The following is a 21,113-nucleotide window of genomic DNA, read 5'->3' as shown; positions in this document are numbered from 1 at the left end:
GAATAAATACAGCGATCTTGTGAACATAATCCATTACCTTTATTTTTGGTAGTCACAATCCTAACGGAACTCGAGCAGACTGAGTACTGCAGCACGTCTTCATGCACCAACGATGCCCAGCAGATGGTGGAATGGAACGCCCTACCAAAAGAACTCCTAAAGAACCTTATGGCCAGCTTGGGAGCAAGTTGCGGAGCGTGCTTTGCCGTCCGTGGTGATCACACAACCTATTAAGAACCATGTCCCGCCTTTTGTAACGTGCAGGAGACCATCATAAATTGCGGTGACGTCAGTGAATTATTGTCTTTGTATAAATGTGTCATTTCTCTTCGTCTCACTGGCGTATTTCTTTCAGTCACCTTCTGTCCTATACTGTAGCAGTACGGTCCAAGTTTCATGGAGCTATGTTAATTGGCAGTGACAGATCATGCGAAAGTTATTTTCAACCTATACCTATCTAAAATTCTATAAACTCCGTCTTAAGAGGTCTCTGAAGGTCCGACGGTATCGACTAACCGAGTCTGGATGCGGATGTGGGAAGCTTGTGGTCTCCCGGCAGTTGTCAGTTTTGACGACCGGAGCTGCAACTTCTGAGACAAGTAGCTCCTCAATTGCGTCATAAGCGTTGAGCGCACCCTGCTTCCCCAGAGAGCTTGACAGATCCGGACGGTCACCCATTCAAGTGATAGACAAACGCGACAGCCCTCAACTTCGGTGATGTGAGTGGAACCGGTATTACCACTGTGGCAATGCCGTTGGCAAGTTATACATATAAGCGTATATTAAAATGACTTGGGTAACAAAAACCAAATAGATTTTAAGGTAACAACGCATGTCACTTTTCATATTAAGACAGTGTACGCGTCATAAAAGAAAACCAGCATTTAAAGTTTAAATCAACCACCACCGTCTATAGTAGGATGTTTACGTTGCCGGTGAGCTGCACGGCGCCGTCGACATGGCTCGGACAGGGTGGCACAGCACATCACGCTGGGCGCAGGGACAGTTTCCCGTGGACGAGGATTACCAGCGTACGGGTGGGTCACGATATACTGGGCAGGTGGTTTATAGGAACTGAGTGCAGCTTCCGTACAGTCGAGAAATTTCATTTGAAAGAGACGCTGAGTGCTTTAGATTGGTCACAGTTGGCCAGATGCGATCCAAGACGAAATAGTGTACTTTTTTTCTTGTTTTTGTACAGGAGAAGGTGTCATTGTACAGTCTTTGGGATGGGAGGAAGGAAAACGCCCGAGGCGGCGGAGAAAAGACGCCAGAGGGGAAAAGAAAGCAGAGTGGCGCCTCGCCTCGACTGGATCATCGTAACTGTGGGGCCAGTCGCAGCCGCACGGGCGCCGTGGCGGTCGCAGTCCCGTGCCGGCAGCGATAATTGCGGCCGCTGGTAGCGGAGGCCGCGCGGCCAGTGCGCGTGTCTGGAGAGAGTAACGAGAGAGAGAGAGAGAAAGAGTGGGGGAGGGGGAGAGTGGGGGAGGTGGTGGGGGCAGGTCGGGCCGGCGCAGCGGCGGCGGCCGCGCCAGCCCGCGGCCAGTGGACGGCCGGTCGCCGCGCGCTGCGGACTGTGCTCTCCGGACGGCTCCAGCGCCTCCAGTTCCAGGTCGCCGCGTGTCACGTGCTCGACGCGCAGACCAGCTGCCAGACGGACGCCAGCCAGCTGCCCGCTGACCCGCTGCTGCCTCGCCGAGCCAAGGTACTGTGCGACGCGTGTCCCCGCCTCTCAGCACACACGCCGTGTGACAGCTCCGCTATAATGTTTACTCTCCTCTCGGCACGCCGCTGCAACGTCGCCGCCGCACGCCGAAACTCACACGTATCAGCTTTCTCGTAACTGTCCGACATACACTACAGCCAACGTTCTTCTTCTGTGACCATTTCTCCAGTGTTACGCTGGCGACATCTGCTGGATCGAAACCTTTCCGACGGTTCAAGAAGTTGCATGTTCTCCCGGAGTGATAATCGTCTATAATAGCTGTTGTACCCGAGGGATGGGTAACAGGACCAGTCTTTTTCGTGTTAACATCGACAACAGAGCGCATAGCTTTTGTTACAGTCTCAGATTTTTGTCAGATTATGCAGTTGCTTCTGTGGAAACACTATCCCGTAAAACTGCAGTAATATCCAGCGTGTTGCGTCGTCTTCAAGTTTCTTGGAAGACGAAAACTGTGTGCCGGTTCGGGACTAGAATCCCGAATCTTTCCTACATGGGAAAATTTCAGTATCCTATTAAATCTCGAAAAAATATCAGCTTGATACCAACATTGACAACTTGCTCTTGATGTAGAGAAATACAAAGTTGGATTCTTCGCGAGAAACGTAAAAGTGTGTCTTTTCCAGCTACAGAATTAATTACCCAAAACCAGAGTGTGCCATTTCGCGTAAAGATTTGGAAGCAACACTGTGTGGAGGTATGAAACGCAACTACCACAAACTGTAGGCCACGATTCATTTGTAAGATATTGGGAGACTGTAATTTGTCAACAAAATGATTACATACGAAACACTTTTACGACCCTTACTTAAAACTTGGTGGATGTATAGGACCCTTATCAAATCGAATTAACAGGTGACATCGAGCTTGTACACAGAAGAGCGATACGAACAGTCACAAGCTCGCTTGACTGCAAACTGACACTCGAAGAAAGTCACTGTAAAACTCTCGAGAAACTGTTCACAGAGACAAAAGAACCGCATTCCAGGTCGTAAACTAGGAATATTAAGCAGAGATTGTGCAGATAAAATTAGATAAAAACATCGCACACTGGTGTAAGAGCAGTCCGTGAAAAGAACGAGAAAAATACTCTACATAAGCTGTAATAAAAATTACCCTCTGCCACACACTTCGCTTTTGTTCTTGGCGTGCAGATCCAGATGCTGTTCGTTCGAGAGGTCAATTTCTCCTGTTGCAGCAATGGCTTGTTCATTACACACTGATAGCGTATCAGAAAATTTCATTCATGCACTTACGTACCCGACAACTTATCTGTTCAGCTTGACGCGTGTTTTCAAAAGTGTCCGATGTACCAAGAACTTCAGTTTATCACACGTTACGCAAGCTCTGTCTGGGTGCAGGCGATACACCAGCCGTAAGAAATCCATTTTTCTCCAATGTGGTATCAACAATGCATTCCTCAGAGATTTTCGCTAACACTCGTGAGTGGATTTGCGCCTCGAACAACTACACTACTGGCCATTAAAATTGCTACACCACGAAGATGACGTGCTACAGACGTGAAATTTAACCGACAGGAAGAAGATGCTGTGATATGCAAATGATAGGCTTTTCAGAGCATTCACACAAGGTTGGCGCCGGTGGCGACACCTACAACGTGATGACGTGAGGAAAATTTCCAACCGATTTCTCATACCCAAACAGCAGTTGACCGGCGTTGCCTGGTGAAACGTTGTTGTGATGCCTCGTGTAAGGAGGAGAAATGCCTACCATCACGATTCCGACTTTGATAAAGGTCGGATTGTAGCCTATCGCGATTGCGGTTTATCGTATCGCGACATTGCTACTCGTGTTGGTCGAGATCCAATGACTGTTAGCAGAATATGGAATCGGTGATTTCAGGAGGGTAATACGGAACGCCGTGCTGGATCCCAACGGCTTCGTATCACTAGCAGTTGAGATAACAGGCATCTTATCCGCATGGCTGTAACGGATCGTGCAGCCACGTCGCGATCCCTGAGTCAACAGATGGGGACCTTTGCAAGACAACAACCATCTGCACGAACAGTTCGACAACGTTAGCAGCAGCATGGACTATCAGCTCGGAGACCATGGCTGCGGTTACCCTTGCCGCTGCATCACAGACAGGAGCACCTGCGATGGTGTACTCAACGACGAACCTGGGTGCACGAATGTCAAAACTTCATTTTTTCAGATGAACCCAGGTTCTGTTTACAGCATCATGATGGTCGCATCCCTGTTTGGCGACATTGCGGTGAACGCACATTGCAAGCGTGTATTCGTCATCGCCATACTGGCGTATCACCCGGCGTGATGGTATGGGGTGCCATTGGTTACACGTCTCGGTCACCTCTTGTTCGCATCGTCGGCATTTTGAACAGTGGACGTTACATTTCAGATGTGTTACGACCCGTGGCTCTACCCTTCATTCGATCCCTGCGAAACCCTACATTTCAGCAGGATAATGCACGATCGCATGTTGCAGGTCCTGTACGGGTTTTTCTGGATACAGAAAATGTTCGACTGCTGCCCTGGCCAACACATTCTCCAGATCTCTCACCAACTTAAAACGTCTCGTCAAGGTGGTCGAGGAACTGGCTCGTCACAATACGCCAGTCACTACTCTTGATGAACTGTGGTATCATGTTGATGCTGCATGGGCAGCTGTAACTGTACACGCCATCCAAGCTCTGTTTGACTCAATGCCTTGGCGTATCAAGGTCGTTATTATGGCCAGAGGTACTGAGTTCTCAGGATCTATGCACCCAAATTGCGTGAAAATGTAATCACATGTCAGTTCTAGTATAATATATTTGTCCAATGCATACCTGTTTATCATCTGCATTTCTTCTTGGTGTAGCAATTTTAATGGCCAGTAGTGTAGTTGTCTGTCAGCTAGGCGAGCGCGTTCGTCACGACAAAGTATTTTCATATATCAGTTTCTCGATGACGGTGTCGATTTGGCGTACTAAATGCAATAGATTAGCTGAAATAATTTCATGCTACTAAGTATTCGAAGAATTTTCGTATCGTTTGGTGTTTGTCTTCGAAGTGTCAGATTCTTGAAGAGACGTAGTATAGACTGCACCCTAACCGCAAGAGTGTCATTTTTCTTCAAGATGGTAACAACATGCTATTTTCTGAGAATTTCGCTGACTGGTACGCTTGCAGTTGCGGAACTGTCAATGTGTGCTCGTCAGTTTGACACACAAGCGCTTTCAGTATTTTCAAATTTTCTTTCCTCGGCGGATTCATGCATTACATAGATTCGATCAATTACTTATGATACACGAACTGGAAACGGCTAAGAGTGTTCTCGGAAGTTCAATGATTGTTAACGTATCTTAGACTATTTCGTCAACTCTCACATCTGGTTTTTTGTAACGGATAACCTAAACACCAGTTTGACGCAACACGTTAATACATTCTATTTATTACGCGCGATAGACCAACCCCAAAGAGTTTATCATTTTCAGTAAAAGAATACCTGTTTCATTTTTCCTTCGCTCACGCGTGCGTCGTACCTGCTAATAATCATGCCAGTTTATTAACATTACATCCTGCATTGCGAGCAGATTAAGTAGTCATTTCTCTCATTACAATCTGTAAACAGATCTGAACCTTTCTCACAACATAAACCACTTTGACAATTTCGTTTCTGTCAATCTACTGCAGTGTAACCATTCTTGTTTACATGCGCAATAATGTGAAGTGCAGTGTTTGTCTATACTCGATCGGTGTCTTCTTGATCATGTAGATCGAAACTGATTCAGTTTCTCCATGTGTGAATGATGATGATGATGATGATGATGATGATGATGATGGTTTGTGGGACGCTTAACATCGTGGTCATCAGCGCCCGTAAAAGTTCCAAATCTTTCCATTTCCCGAATGATGATGAGATGATGAGGACAGCACAAACACCCAGTCCCGGGGCGGAGAAAATCACCGACCCGGCCGGGAATCGAATCAGGGACCCCGTGATCTGTGTGGAAAATACAATTCGGGATGCTTCAACTTCTTTGTCTCGCAGATTCTGTTTCATAAAGTTTTCCTCGCATTACTTGACGTAAAATCAGTGTCGAAAAATATGGATTATTAGAGTACTAATTAGTAATTTAACAGTGAATTAGTGTTTTGTTCCATTGTCTTTAATCATTTCGGCAAAACCATCCTCATTGCATCCTAGCATTTCTTATTTTTAATTTATGATAAGAGACTTTTCACAGTACGTTTTTTTCCTGTGTACCGGACATTAATTTTATGAAAATAAGTGTAATATGCTGGAGTCGGCTTTCACTCATTCTTGTACCTGCAGTTAGCTCGAAATTTCCATTTTCTGCGTGAAGTTTCAAGTTCATCTTTCAGTGTGAATAATTACTGAGAGAATCCCGCCTTGTTTTCTGCATTCAGCAAATGAGTTTACTTACGACTACAGATAAAAGACATAACGTTCACATCATTCGCTGCTGCCTTGATACTGGTGTGTAAGAATACAACCTACATCAAGTGTTGGAGTTTTGTTTTGTTATTCTGCTAAAAATTCATGGAGCGACAGGGTGCTTAATTTGTGAGTTGGACATAACTCCCTCCAAATTTGTGCGCTACGAGAAATTTTTGGGCGAATTGTGAGTGGGAATTTCTCTGAATGAATTTGAATTGTGAACACAGATCGGCAGCTGCATCCATTTCTGATGGTTTCTCTCTTTCCACATTCTTTTATTTTCGCGGTGAACGTGTATTCGACTTCACATTCGACACCCACTCAATCCACCAACTCCCACCGGTATTAGTCCAGTAAAATTACAGCGAAAAAGAGGCTCTTAAATGTGCAGACTAATTTTAGGGCCGAGTTTCTTTATTTTACAAAAACAATGAAAGAAAAATTTTTTGATAAAAATCAGTTTATTATTTCTTAAAATATTCGCCTTTAAAATTTGTACACTTTTGCATACGTTGGAACCACTTCTGGAAACATTTTTCCACTCTTCATGTTGCTGTCTCAAAAACATTGGAAGTATTCGATAGGTCCTTGATGTGATGAAAGTCATTGTCGTCGTATCTTTTAAAACTTCTTGCCAGATTAAAACTGTGTGGTTAGCCGGGACTCGAACCTGGGACTTTTGTCTTTCGCTTGCAGGTGCTTCATTATCTTGCATATTTTGTTTGACGCAAGGAAACAAAAAGAAGTCGTCCTGTATTTAACCAGCCGAATACTGGCAAAGAGATATTAATTCGATATTTTTGGGCGTCAGATAATTAATGCTTAACGTACTCATAACGGCGTATTTATCGCAGTAAAGAATTCGACAATATCTCGCGATGTGAAGTTGAGCATCAATAGTGGATCAAAAATGGTAACCGAAAGCTTTCCTAGACTACCAGCGTCAGGAGATGTAGTGGTAGAGACGTTCAGAGAGAACTTGTACAATTTCGTGAGTAAGTATCCTGATCATGCCTGTTGTTGTAGGGTGTGACCCAACCTTGCCAATTGTAGATTGGGAGAGTCTCGCTATCAAAACTGGTGCTAGAGACAGGGATTCGTGTGACACTATTCTGAATGTCTTGCCCAAAAATTATTTCGATAATTAGAGAAACAACTCGAGAAGGTAACGTCTTTGACCCCATAGCAACAACCAGACATGAACTTCCTGAATCATTTAACTCAGAGTAAGGTATCAGTGATCATAAGGCTGTAACAGCATGTACAACAAGGAATATAAGAAAGGTAGGAGAATATTTTTGCTTAGCAAGAATGACAGGACACGAATTTCAGAGTATCTGAATAATCAATATTAATTATTCAGTGCTGGGGACGAATATGTGGAGCACAGATGGAAAAAGTTCAAAAGCATTTTTCAGTATTCCTTAGACAAGTATGTTTCGAGCAAGATCTTTAGTGATGGGAAAGAACGATGATGATTTAATAGCCGTGTTAGAAAACTGTTACGTAGACAAGGAGAGCTTCATCACAGATTGAAGAGAAGTCGCAACCTAGCTGACATACAAAAGCTAAGCGAAGCCAAAATGAGGGTAAGGAGACCAATGAGAGAAGCGTTAAATGACTTTGAACATAAGATTGTGCCAAACAATCTGACTAAAAACTCAAAGAAATTTTGGTCTTACAAGAAAATTCGAGAAATTAGAGCTACTACAGAGGATTAGCGACAATGATTCTTCGTACGCACTATTCGCTAGTGGAACGGGACTGGGGGATCAGCCAGAACACCTTCCGCCAGACATCTGACACCTGGCATTACTATCATTAATAATGCTACGTTTTCAGTTGGCTTTCGTAGCGTCATCAGTGACTTTTGACAAACATATTGTTGTATACGATTCAGGATCCTCTAAAGCAATCGTCACGACAGACTCAGTCCAGGTAAATAGACAAGTGATCATTTTCATAGAAGTACTTCGCGAAGGATCCACTTCTGTTGGTTTACGCTCATCTTGCAGTGCGCTAACAGTTTGCTGCTGCTTGGTTTCCGGCTCTATAAAAGTTGTATCTCACCTTTAGACGTTGTAAACGGCTTTTGCATTTCCTCAGCATATCTTTGCATCATATTACTGGAACTCGTATTTGAGCTTTGGTCAATTTGTGCGGAATCTATCGCGATCTTTCTGGTTCATCGCTGACGGAAGCACAACCACGATGAAGTCTCCAAAACCATTGTAAACAATATTTTCTACACATTTATAAATACATACTCTGAAAGCTTTCATATGATGCATGACGAAAGGTCCTCTACTAGTAGTAGTAGTAGTAGTAATTTCCTTTTCTGTTTCGCTCGCAAATAGAGCGAGGGGAAAACCAATTGTCCACAAGCCTCCGTACGAACCCTAATTTCTCCTATCTTGTTTTAATGCTCCTTACAAGAAATGTGCTTTGGTGGGCAGTAGATTCGTTCTGCAGTCAACCGCAAATGCTAGTTCTCTAATTTTTCTCAACAGCATTTCGTGAAAAAAAAGTTGTCTTCCCTCCAGGAATTCTCGCCTGAGTTGCCGAAACATCTCCGAAATACTTGCGTGTTGATCGAACCTACCGATAACAAACCTAGCGACACGTCTCTGAATTGCCTCGATATCTTCATTTAATCCGACCTCGTGGGGATTCCAAACACTCGAGCAGTACTCAAGAAGAGGTCGCACTAGTGCTCTATATGCGTTCTCCTTCATACATCTACATCTACATACGTACTCCTTAAGCCACCATACGGTGCCTGGCGGAGGGTACCCTCTACGACAACTAGTCGTTTCCTTTTCCGTTCCATTCGCAGATAGAGCGACGAAAAAACGACTGTCTATATGCCTCCGTATAAGCGATAATTTCTCGTATCTTCGTGGTCCCTACGCAAAATGTACGTTGCCCGCAGTAGGATCGTTCAGCAGCCAGCTTCAGATGCCAGTTTTCTAAACTTTCTCAGTAGTGTTCTTCGAAACGAATGTCTTCTTCTCTCCAGGGACTCGCATTTGAGTTGCCGAACCATGCCCGTAACACTTGCACGCTGATCGAACCTACCGGCAACAAATCTATCAGCCCGCCTCTGAGTTGCTTCGATGTCTTCTTTCAATCCGACCTGGTGCGGATCCCAAAGATTCGTGCAGTACTCAAGAATAGGTCGCACTAGCGTCCTATATGCGGTCTCCATTTCAGATGAAGCACACTTTTCAAAAATTCTCCCAGTAAACGAAGTCGAACATTCGTCTTTCCTACCACAGTCTTCACACGCTCGTTCATATCGCTTCACAACATTACGCCCAGGTACTTAAACGACGGGACTGTGTCAAGCAGGACACTATTAATGCTGTATCCGAACATTACGAGTTTTTTTTTCTCTATTCTTCTGCATTAAATAACATTTTTCTACATTAAGAGCCATCTGGCATTCATCACGCCAACTAGAAATTTTGTCTAGGTCATCTTGTATGACCCAAAAGTCATCTCAGACACCTTACTGTACAACGTAGCATCATCAAAGAACAACCGCAGATTTCTGCTCACCCTGTCCGCCAGATCATTAATGTATTCAGAAAATAGTTGAGAAGTATCGCACTCTGACGCACTCCCGCTGTTACCACATCTCCGGTGAACACTCGCCGTCGAGGAAAACACACAGAGTTCTGATACTAAAATGTAAACTTTCACGGCCGGAAATATCATGTCCATTATAATTATCCGGGCTGTTATGCCGTGGTCGGTTGATGAATTCTGTGGTGATTCCCAACGTTTCGTCTCCGACTGCGGGAGACATCTTCAAGGGGGTCCGTAGCTTGATGGAAGGTCCAACACACACACTGGCTCGCTACTGACTAGCGAGCCAGTGTGTGTGTTGGACCTTCCATCAAGCTACGGACCCCCTTGAAAATGTCTCCCGTAGTCGGAGACGAAACGTTGGGAATCACCACAGAATTCATCAACCGACCACGGCATAACAGCCCGGATAATTATAATGGACGTACAGAGTTCTAATAGTTAAGAAGTCTTCGAGCCAGTCAGGTATCTGGGAGCCTATTCCGTATGCACGTACCATCGTTAATAGTCTGCGGTGGGTACCGTGTCGAACGCTTTTCGGAAATCTAGAAATATGGAATCTGCCTTTTGCTCTTTATCCATAGTTCGCGGTATATCATGTGAGAAAAGAGCCAGCTAGGTTTCGCACGAGCGATGCTTTCTAAAACTGTGCTGATCCATGGACATGAGCTTTTCGGACTCTAGGAAATTTATTATATTCGAACACAGAATATGGTCTAGAATTCTGCAGCAAACCGATATTAAGGATATTGGTTTCTAATTGAGGGGGCCGTTCTCTTACGCCTGTCATATGCAAGAGTCACGTGCGCTTTTTTCCAGTCGCTTATAGATGAGGTACACTTTCCTAGAATTCTCGCAATAAACCAAAGCCTCCCCTACCACCGTTGTTAATGCTTGTACCACTACATATCGCTCTGCAATGCTACGCCTGATATTTAATCTGGGTGACTGTGCCAAGCAACACACCTCTTATACTATATTCGAACGGTACAGAACCGTTTATCCAACTCATCTGCATTAATTTAGATTTTTCTACATTTAGAGGAAGCAACCATTCATTATGCCAAATAGAAATCTTTTTTGAGTCATCCTGTATCCTACAGTCTTTCAACACCGTCACTTTCTCGTTCACTACGGCTTCATCAGCTAACAGTCGCAAATTGCTGCTCACCCTATCCGTCAGACCATTTATGCATGTAGAGAACAAGAGCAGTCCTGTCACACTTCTCTGGGGCAATCCTGACGATATCCTTGTGTCTGATGAACACTCGCCGTCGAGGACAACATACAGGTTTCTATTACTTAAGAAGTCTTCGAGGCCCTGAAGGTGGCTGATTATCCAAAGCCGAAACAAATGGTTAGAGGCATTATTACTGAGGAGACGAGTTACTGGCAGAAGTAAAGCTGTGAGAACCGAGCGTGAGTAGTGCTTCGGTAGCTCAGATGATAGAGAACTTGCCCGCGAAAGGCAAAGGTCCCGAGTTCGAGTGTCGGTCGGGCACACAGTTCTAATCTGCCAGGAAGTTTCATTATTACTGAGTTACATCTTCACGCAGATCGTTAAAACTCATCCAATGCAAACTTTCGAATGAAGTTTCCAACCCTCTATTACCCTGTTTCTTTTAACGCTCATTGTAACGGATCTACTCCTATAGTTTCTGAGCTGCCATTGTTTTTAGTTGTAGCAAACTACAAATTTTAAGACAATACTAATGTCACATCTCACTAGCGCCATGCAGGGTGCGTTCGTAAAAAACATGTAAAGTCACACTCGTGTTGTTGACCAACTTTTACGAGATCAGAAAGATGTCTGATAGAGCGTGCGTCACACCACCATCAAACGTCCGTGGAAACACGTAACTTACACGGTAATATTCCTTATTCAGGATGTCCATAAAGTCTCGCTATCGTTTCAAAAATCCAAGCTTGTGAAGTATTAAGTGTAGAACACCGTGGTTTTTTGCAAAATGTTTAGCAGCTCTCGAAGTTCTTTCGGCTTGTGCCCCATTTGTCGCTAGTAGGACATCAAGGCGATATTCGACTTCTCCCACTGCAGCATTATCAGTTCTGATTGCTTCATTGATTCGTGCACGAACAGTAGCGAGGTCATTGACTGGTGTTACACGCACGCACTCCACAAAAAGGATGTGTGGTGGTGAAACATCGGAAGGGTGCGTGGGCCGTGTGATGGGGTCATCACGACCTATCCTCCTCTCAAGAACTGTCATTCAGAAAATCCTGAACGCTCAGCTCCAATGGCGGGGTTGGTTGGTTGAGCCGACCGTAGTGGCCGAGCGGTTCTAGGCGCTTCAATCTGGAACCGCGCGATCGCTACGGTCGCAGGTTCGATTCCTGCCTCGGGCATGGATGTGTGTGATGTCCTTAGGTTAGTTAGGTTTAAGTAGTTCTAAGTTCTAGGGGACTGATGACCTCAGCTGTTAAGTCCCATAGTGCTCAGAGCCATTTGAACCATTTGGTTGGTTGATTTGTTAGAGGGGACCACACAGCGAGGTCATCGGTCCCATCGGATTAGGGAAGAATGGGGAAGGAAGTCGGCCGTGCCCTTTCAAAGAAAGCGATTTAGGGAAATCGTGAAAAACTTAAATCACGATGGCCGGACGCGGGTTTGAACCGTCGTCCTCCCGAATGCGAGTCCAGTCTGTTAACCACTGCACCACCTCGCTCGGGCCATGGCGGAGCATTGTGATAATGGATGATAATGGACAGCTGCAGCTCTTCGATCTGTGGTAGCAGGAACTGTTCCACCATGTCCATACGAACATTCCCCGTTTCTGTTTTCTCTGCGAAGAGAAATAGGCCCATCATCCTATCCTCCATTATGCCACATCAAAAATTAAGCTTCGGACTATGACGGATGTGTTCACTTGTGTTGTGTTAGTTTTCGCAGCCCCAAATCACAATGTTGTGTTGATTCACATGTGGAATGTTGCTTTATGTAAAGACAGGCATTAGGTAGTCTTGTCAGTATCTATAGATGCCATCGTGGAATACGCCAATGAAAACGGCAGAGGACGATCCTTTTCCCGGAATGTTTGTACCATTAGGTCTTTTTACACAAAAAGGCATAACCGCTTATTTAACACTTTATGGACAGTTGATCTCGCTTCGTGCAATCCGCGTGGTGCACGAGGAATTGACTTCTATGTGCTCTGTTCAAATGATTTTGCAATCTGTCAACAAATGCTGGAGACACAGGGGGTCATCCACTTTGAGGAAGAACTTTGACACTGCATGTCCCTTTAAAGAGACCACCTAATTATCGTTGTTGTTGCCGGTGGTGCGTTCCCATACTGGCGTTAGCAATTTCGCAGTACTGTTATCAAAGATTTGTATTGTGCATACGGATGATACGTGTCTCCTTCTCCTGGTCTGTCGTCATTTTGATGCACTCCATGTCAGATCTGTAACAAAGGACAAAGTAAAAAAAATTAGAAATTGTTTAACGTTTCACAACAAATCTCGATTCTCTATCTCCAATAGTTAAATGGTAGCAGGACTTTATGGCCACCTTGTACTTCATACGTTGTTAATACAATGATGAAAACAGATCACCTGCCACAGCCGCCAAAACGCTCGAGCTTGATCGATATCATTGTAGCAATCAAAGCTGCGCTCTGCCAAAACTACGGTTCGGTCGTTTTGGTGCAGTACTTAAATGGCGTAGTGAATGGTAGGATTATCAGAAGTACTTTTAGCATTGGTAGGGAAAGAAACATAAATGGATGCGTGAGAGAGGAACTGGGATTCGACGGCTTCTCTTTGTTTTTTGTTTTTTATATTTTTTTATTTGTTTGTTTGTTTTGCACATAATAAAACAGCATATCGTTTGCTGTTAGTCCACTGAGTATCTTATAGTCTTCCAAAATATAAATTGCATTTTATAAGTGATAAAAATGAGTTGATAGCGTAACTTATGCACTTCTACGTAACCGAAGAAATTACTTCTGATGCAAGTACGGTTCACATGCACAAACATAAAGAATCTATATAATTTTTGTCGCTAATTGATGAAAGGTAAGAGTTTCCTGTTATTACTGATAAGTTTGAAAGTCTGTAAAAAACACAAACATGTTTTATATAAGCTCGTCGAAGTATTGAAACAATGTTTGATATGCTTTTGTTTTGCGTCTCTTTTTTAATTTTTACCCTTTTATGCGGAAATTGCGTTTTCTAGCGCTACATGATAAATCTGTATTGTTTTTATTTCATTTTGCTGAAACATCCTTGAGTTTCACGTTACAAATCACCAATTTTCGAATAAAACCTGGATTCAACACTGACAGTTTCAGTTTTGCTGTAATTACTTTTACTTTTAAATAACAGACAGCAGGACAACTATGTAGATCAAAAATGTTTCGTAGATTAAGTGGCCCTTTGTATATCCTCACTCAGTTTGTAGAAGGTTTACCGCACCCCGTTTCTAGAGAAACATAGTAAGAGATTGATCGCATACGCACACACAGCGATCGGAACGAGGTAACGCTCGATATATGCAACACACCTAACGTCACGTAACGCGGCTACGATCTTAACTGACCAAAGCTACTAGCAAAACTATCGTAGTTGTAAGTAGGCTGTTTAGGTTTTTTATTGGTAACGCCACCTCTGTATGAAAATCACTGGCTGTGCTGTGTGCAGTCTGTGGCTGCTTTGCATTGTTGTAATACTCGCCATTGTAGTGTTAGGCAGCTGGCTGTGAACAGCGCGTAGCGTTGCGCAGTTGGAGGTGAGCCGCCAGCAGTGGTGGATGTTGGGAGAGATATGGCGGAGTTTTGAAATTTGTCATGAACTGCTATATTTGTATATGATGATATCAAGGTAAATACATTGTTCGTTCTCTATTAATATCTTTCATTTGCTAACTATCCCTATCAGTAGTTAGTGCCTTCAGTAGTTTGAAACTTTTATTTAGCTGGCAGTAGTGGCGCTCGCTGTATTGCAGTAGCTTGAGCAGCGAAGATTTTTGTGAGGTAAGTGATTTGTGAAAGGTATAGTTTAATGTTAGTCAGGGCCATTCTTTTGCAGGGATCTTTGATAGTCAGATTGCGTTGCGCTAAAAATATTTTATGTCAGTTTAAGCACAGTCATGTATAAATTGTTCAAAGGGGACGTTTCATAGTCTACACTTACTTATGATAGTCCACGGTAGCATCCGTTAGTTTTACAGCTCTAGTAGCAAGTAATCAGAAGCGTTGCACTCGAAGAAAGCTCCAGTAAAAATATTTGAAGCCGTGTATCGGATGGAGTGACAGTGCGCTGGGTCCCCCATGTCTGGCAAAAACTCGGAAGAGGTTGCTGGCCGCTCGTCGTGAATCTGTTATACCACTCCGCACCGCGCATAGCGCGAAGTATTTGCAGCTGCGGTGCCAACGCACTCGCGGGACTCGGCATACAGCTTCTTCCCCTGCAGGGCCACCACAGCGTACAGTCTTTTTTTTTTTTTTTTTTTTGCCTTCTGCGGCATCTTGGCCTGTGCACTTTTATACACTACGCACAAATGATTGCCGTACAGAACGCTGCCTCTTTTGCGTAATTTCCCTTCGTACGAGCAGTTCACATGCCGGAGATAATAGGCATTCAAACGTCCTTTTCTGACATGCTATCCGTATTATTACGAAGATCATCCTGCTGCCATGTGTCTCCCTGCATGTTCCATAGGCAGTCCTTCCGCAAGCCTCTTCATCTCAGAATAACTTCTGCAATATACGTCCGTTTGAATCTGGTTACTGTATTCGTTTCTTGGACTCGTTCAACTTTTTTTAGCCCTTACACTTAGTTCCAGTTCGAAACTGACAATTCCTTCATGCCTCAAAATGTGTTCTATGTAACGATGCCTTGTTTTAGTCAAGCTGTACCACAAATTTCTTTTTTGTCCAACTCGACTCAGCACCTCCTCATTAGTTACATGACCTACTCATCTAATCTTCAGCGTTCTTTTGTACCATCGCATTTCAAAACTGCTCACTTCTGTACCAATTCTTAGATTTAGAACTGCAATATTGTCCGTAACAATAACGTCTTCTAGTAGTGCTTCTTGATATATTCGTTCCATCTTATTTTAAATGTCTGCATTTGATTCCATTATTCATATTTTCTAGTCATTATGCTGTGGCTGCTATTTTGAAGTACAAAAGAACTGGGACTAGTAAAAAGCGATATTCGTTGTTATGTTCGTTCCCAAGATATACACCGAAAAAACATTGAGGATTCCAGGAGAAAAATAATCTGTGGATGGAAACCCATGTCCGAAACTGTCTTCTGCCAAGGCAACGGAATATCGCATTCATAGGAGACAAGGCCTATCATTGCAGTAGTCATCTCTCAACTAGCGATCGAAACAATTAGTTGTTATCACTGAATAACAAACGACGTTGCGAGACGTTCTCCCTACGCTATTGATGATGAGCTCCCATACTCCGAGGAGCGTAGAGGACGATGCGGGAGACCCGCACCGCTGTACAAGGCAAGGTCCTAGTGGAGGTGGTTTGCCGTTGCCTTCCTCCGACCGTTATGGGGATGAATGTTGATGATGAAGACGACACAACAACACCCAGTCATCTCGAGGCAGGAAAAACCCTGACCCCGCCGGGAATAGAACCTGGGACCCTGTGTGAGGGCAGCGAGAACGCTACCGCAAGACCACTAGATGCGGACTCCCTACATTGAAATGATAATTAAATCAAAACCCTAAGCTGTCAACAGGCGTTGATATACTTCAACGGGCACAGTTGAAAATGTGTGCCCCGACCGGGACTCGAACCCGGGATCTCCTGCTTCTATGGCAGACGCTCTATCTATCTCAGCCACCTAGGGCACAGAGGATATTGCGACTGCAGGTATTTATCCCTTGCACGCTCCCCGTGAGACCCACTTTCCCAACTTAATGTCCACGCACGACATTCGTAGTGCCCCTGCCTATTACACTCATTAGTCGCGGCAATCTTACCGAGTCCCGTAAGAGTTCAGGCAATGCACGTGCACACAGTACAGAAGAAGGTCAATGGCCGGTTAGCCCTAACTATATGAGGATGGTATCTGTTCTTTCGAACATGTCCGAAAGAACAGATGCCATCTTCATATATGTTCTCCCTACAGTCTGTCAGCGTACAAAGTCACGTCTGCTGCCGAACGGGTGGCCTAGTGGCAGCGTCGTTGGATGACGTTTCCGGACACGAGTTCCTATTCTAGATTTGTTCCTCAAGACACCCTCTATAACCCCTCGAACTTCCTCGCAACATTTCTGGAACACCATGTATATGTCCACTGTCATCAGTGTGCAACTTTCGAAAATGTGGACCTTGGAGTTTCGACCAAGAAAATCTCTGCTGCGACACAAAATCTTTGAACACTCTGTGGTTTGTCTAATGCCTGATTTGCACGTAATAGTTGTTCCCCATGGCAATGTTTGTGTATTGCTGTGAAACTAATATAACTGGAAAACATAAATTATACACTCCTGGAAATTGAAATAAGAACACCGTGAATTCATTGTCCCAGGAAGGGGAAACTTTATTGACACATTCCTGGGGTCAGATACATCACATGATCACACTGACAGAACCGCAGTCACATAGACACAGGCAACAGAGCATACACAATGTCGGCACTAGTACAGTGTATATCCACCTTTCGCAGCAATGCAGGCTGCTATTCTCCCATGGAGACGATAGTAGAGATGCTGGATGTAGTCCTGTGGAACGGCTTGCCATGCCATTTCCACCTGGCGCCTCAGTTGGACCAGCGTTCGTGCTGGACGTGCAGACCGCGTGAGACGACGCTTCATCCAGTCCCAAACATGCTCAATGGGGGACAGATCCGGAGATCTTGCTGGCCAGGGTAGTTGACTTACACCTTCTAGAGCACGTTGGGTGGCACGGGATACATGCGGACGTGCATTGTCCTGTTGGAACAGCAAGTTCCCTTGCCGGTCTAGGAATGGTAGAACGATGGGTTCGATGACGGTTTGGATGTACCGTGCACTATTCAGTGTCCCCTCGACGATCACCAGTGGTGTACGGCCAGTGTAGGAGATCGCTCCCCACACCATGATGCCGAGTGTTGGCCCTGTGTGCCTCGGTCGTATGCAGTCCTGATTGTGGCGCTCACCTGCACGGCGCCAAACACGCATACGACCATCATTGGCACCAAGGCAGAAGCGACTCTCATCGCTGAAGACGACACGTCTCCATTCGTCCCTCCATTCACACCTGTCGCGACACCACTGGAGGCGGGCTGCACGATGTTGGGGCGTGAGCGGACCGTAGCCCAGCTTCATGGAGACGGTTGCGAATGGTCCTCGCCGATACCCCAGGAGCAACAGTGTCCCTAATTTGCTGGGAAGTGGCGGTGCGGTCCCCTACGGCACTGCGTAGGATCCTACGGTCTTGGCGTGCATCCGTGCGTCGCTGCGGTCCGGTCCCAGGTCGACGGGCACGTGCACCTTCCGCCGACCACTGGCGACAACATCGATGTACTGTGGAGACCTCACACCCCACGTGTTGAGCAATTCGGCGGTGCGTCCACCCGGCCTCCCGCATGCCCACTATACGCCCTCGCTCAAAGTCTGTCAACTGCACATACGGTTCACGTCCACGCTGTCGCGGCATGCTACCAGTGTTAAAGACTCCGATGGAGCTCCGTATGCCACGGCAAACTGGCTGACACTGACGGCGGCGGTGCACAAATACTGCGCAGCTAGCGCCATTCGACGGCCAACACCGCGGTTCCTGGTGTGTCCGCTGTGCCGTGCGTGTGATCATTGCTTGTACAGCCCTCTCGCAGTGTCCGGAGCAAGTATGATGGGTCTGACACACCGGTGTCAATGTGTTCTTTTTTCCATTTCCAGGAGTGTATTTTCCAGAGTGATACGCGCACCAGGATTAAATCCATGGATGCTAACAACTGTGATTAATGCCCTCAAGTCGACCTTATGATGTAGACAATTCCTAACACCACGCCACATTAAATGTTTACTTGTTTCATTTTTTCTATCTTGACACAGCTAAAGAAAGACTTCCACAATGCTACAAGCAATCATTAAAAACATGTACCCTTTGATGATAAGCAGCTAGGCGACTTGTAACCGGTCATGCTTTAATAATAACTGAACCATCACAAATGCGACTGTTTGCAGTTAATTCGAAATGTTTTGTTCAGCACCAACGCAGTGTGCCACATTCATCCATTACGAAAGTTTTATATTTTTTTTAGATTCTATTCTTCCTTGCCAGTACTCGTTTCGAACATTTTGCCCATTTTCAGATGGCTGCGTCGCACTTGGTTATTGAGCGTTTACAACCCAGCTGTATCCGAAAACATGCATTTTCCATGTAGTACGAAATGTCACGTTCATTCACTCACCACCGCTGTACACACTTTCATCAGTGAAGCTACGAATGTTCCGAAGGGGTGGGTTGCCGCTAAAATTTGGACGCTCCGAAATGCGAGACCAGCAAGTAAGCGCCATGCCACAATCCATGGTTACAGAAATACCTGAGAAACGTACGACTGAAGATAAGACCTCATAGGAGACAGAACTCGGTAAATCGTTCTTACTGGGCATCATCAAAGGCGAGGGTACCACCCAGCATACCACAAGATAGAGCGACAGGACCGTTGTTGTTCTTCAAATGGTTCAAATGGCTCTGAGCACTATGGGACTTAACTGCTGTGGTCATCAGTCCCCTAGAACTTAGAACTACTTAAACCTAGCTAACCTAAGGACATCAGACACATCCATGCCCGAGGCAGGATTCGAACTTGCGACCGTAGCGGTCCGCTGTTGTTCTCGACATGTGTAAACGACCTGGCGGATAACGTCGGCAGTTCTGTTAAGCTGCTCGCAGAGGACGCGGTTTGGATTCAGATGTTGCAGTTGGTAACTTGTTCAAAATGCAGAGAGACTTTCAGGTGATCACCACCTTATGGATAGACTGCCAGTTGACTGTAAATCGAAACAGATGTAATTTAATCAGCGTAAGCAGACGATTAGCTCTGCGGTCAGCGATCAGTTGCTGGAATCAGTCACAACATTATTGCACCTACGAGGTTCTGTCTAGTCATGTAAAGTCAATGATGACATACATCTAGTCGTGGGGAAGGTATATATCACACGTAGATTTATCGGGAGAATTGTAAGGAACTGTAATTCACACAAGAAAGACGTCGCTTACAAAATCTTCGTTCGACCAATCCTTGAGTACTGTTCATCGATTTGGGAACCAAAACGGGTTAACGGAAGAAAAACAAAAACATTCTGTCCGCATTGGCTCAGCTGAATGCTGTGCTTCTTCCCTTGACGAAGTCACGGTCGGTTTCCTTCTACGTCGTCACTGCTCTGAATATCTCAACGATATAGTCGTCGACGGCACGTTAAACACCAACCTACCTTTTCAGTGCCGTCGTATCGTTCATGTCTCTATCACCTACGAATAACTTTTACAAAGTAACTCCTGCTGAGAAGAAAAGCTCAAGTAACAAGACCTGGTTTTTAGCGAAGGTGCACGTACCGTTATCTTCCTACGTACATCACTTCTCATTATAAACTGAAGTCTCCCGCCGTGTTTTTTCTGGTTGTATATGAAGACTAATCTGAGGAGGACTACTGCAGGCACTACATGTCCCTGTCTCTAATATGTATGCTGATTCACAAGGAAGGTTGGTGCATATAATTTATTACAGCTAAGCCAGACAAGTAGTCCGGCCGTAGATATTCTGTGCTACCCGTGCCAACCGGTAATTATAATAATTACTTTCATCGTAAGATGCACACTCCCTTGGCGGATATTTTCCCACAGCCTTGGTTTTTTTGACGTCGTCAATGCCGTGGAAACCGAATATTAACAGCTACCTAAGAATGATTTATTCAATGGCACTACGTGTCCCTGTTTGATGCTGAATGTTTACATCTTTATCATCTTGCACTCTAAAACACGGAATCACTGTCAGAATCGGCGGCCTTCCTAATTTCAGTTACCTTTTAACAATACACGTTACGATATACTCGTACGCTGCTAAGAACCAAATGAAATTGGGTATATTTCTGGTCTCCGGAGAAAGTGGTACCCACCCCTCGATTGAGAGGTTAAAAGGTTTTGACACTTTTTTGACCAAAGACAATGTCATATCGCTGAAAATCATTCAGCGAGATTTTCGTAGCCTAATAAAGAAATTGTTTTCACGGCGACGGTGGTTTCCACCAAGAGCGGCGTAAACATCACTTGCCGCTTGTTTTGGCGGGCCCCGTGGGGTAGCCGCGAGGTCTTAGGGGCCTTGCCACGGTTCGCGCTGCTTCCCCCGTCGGAGGTTCGAGTCCTCCCTTGGGCATGGGTGTGTGTGTGTGTGTGTGTGTGT

At 45.0% G+C, this 21,113-nt stretch overlaps 1 protein-coding gene across 1 annotated transcript in view; it reads left to right on the top strand.

Moving 5' to 3' along the window:
- Window positions 1-1,558: 1,558 nt before the first annotated feature.
- LOC126458231 (BMP-binding endothelial regulator protein) overlaps window positions 1,559-21,113 on the top strand; it is a 711,827-nt gene continuing 692,272 nt past the window's right edge. Inside the window, exon 1 of the mRNA XM_050095129.1 lies at window positions 1,559-1,705. The gene's annotated coding sequence lies outside the window, so the exon portion shown is untranslated. The remainder of the gene's footprint in view (window positions 1,706-21,113) is intronic.

Source organism: Schistocerca serialis, chromosome 2 (genome assembly GCF_023864345.2).
Source record: "Schistocerca serialis cubense isolate TAMUIC-IGC-003099 chromosome 2, iqSchSeri2.2, whole genome shotgun sequence".
Lineage (NCBI taxonomy): Eukaryota > Metazoa > Arthropoda > Insecta > Orthoptera > Acrididae > Schistocerca > Schistocerca serialis.
This window is presented reverse-complemented; position numbering and strand designations above follow the sequence as displayed.